At 66.6% G+C, this 1,199-nt stretch overlaps 1 protein-coding gene across 1 annotated transcript in view; it reads left to right on the forward strand.

Annotated features, from left to right (window-relative positions):
- LOC127748822 (uncharacterized) overlaps positions 1-1,199 on the forward strand; it is a 131,953-nt gene that overhangs the window by 9,102 nt on the left and 121,652 nt on the right. The window lies entirely within an intron of this gene.

Genomic DNA, 1,199 nt, shown 5'->3' on the forward strand with positions numbered 1-1,199 from the left:
CCCCCTCATTCTACAACGCACTTAAGTCCACACAGATGTGCTCATTCTCTGTTGGAAGAGCTGCTATGGGCCGGGTGGCTTTGGTGGGATACACCTCGCTGTTCGTTATTTGCTCTCTGCGCAACTGTAGTAGTAAAAAGGTTTGCAACGTTGAGGCAGGTTAGGGTCGGGGGCTTCCACTGCCAGCCCGGCTCGGCTTGGCTCGGTCCGCCTCGGCCCGGGCTCGGCTCTGGCGGGGCTTACAACGCCATGGTGCGAATTAAATCGAGAGGGGGTCATAATGAAGTGCTGTTGCCGCGTCCTCCAAGTGCCGAGCCGAGCCGGGCCGAGCCGAGCCGGGCCGAGCCGAGCCGAGCCGAGCCGAGCCGCGGTGTTGCAGAGGTAATCAATAGATAGCGCGTCACTCATTAGCCTCTCTGTGGCCGCCGCTGCTCCGCGCCGCGCCCGGCTCATCCAGCGCCGGAGGGTCGCCCGCCATGACCCGCCCCGCCAAGGCCTGCCCTATAGACTATCGCCTCTTTGGGCTCCGCGCCGGGCCTGCCGCGGCTTCCCCTGACGTGTGACACGTCTTATCTGTGCGTACATGTGCGTTGGGCCGGGCGGTGGCGTGGCGCGGCGCGGCGGTGCGGCGGCCCAGGCCGTGCATTGCGAATGTCTGTCTGCTCACCGCTCCATCCCGCCGCGCTACGCTGCGCCACGCCACGCCGCGCCCTGACAACACGGTAGCCGTGTCAGCGTGTCGAGACGCTGCCGGCTGCCGCCGCCGCTGCACGGGGCGGGACGAGTCTATTTACGGTGGGCCTCTTTACCCCCTCACGAGTGCGGCGAACTCGATCAGCTCGGCGGGGCCACGTCGGCAAAGCTGCAAGTTTGCTTCCCCGCTGAAAATGGCGTTGCGAAAATGTTTGTCTGACTGTGGCGTAGCGTGGGTCCGGCGCCTTGGACCATAGGACGGGCCACATTGCAACCAGGATGGCGGCGTACGCTAGGGCCTCTGGAGGGCCTCGGGAGGACTCGGGGGGCCTCGGGGGGCCTCCTCGGGCCCGCCGCCGAGCGCTGCCGAGGACACGGCGGTGCTAATCACCCGACGTGACGGAAGCAATGGACGGCAGGTGTGATTTGAGGCCAAGCGGTGCGCGGTGGGACGGGGCGAACTAGGCCTAACACCGCCGCATCGCGCGCGGCCCGAGGGTGGGGAG

Source organism: Frankliniella occidentalis, unplaced genomic scaffold, assembly GCF_000697945.3.
Source record: "Frankliniella occidentalis isolate FOCC.00 unplaced genomic scaffold, Focc_3.1 Scaffold14, whole genome shotgun sequence".
In the NCBI taxonomy this organism is placed as follows: domain Eukaryota; kingdom Metazoa; phylum Arthropoda; class Insecta; order Thysanoptera; family Thripidae; genus Frankliniella; species Frankliniella occidentalis.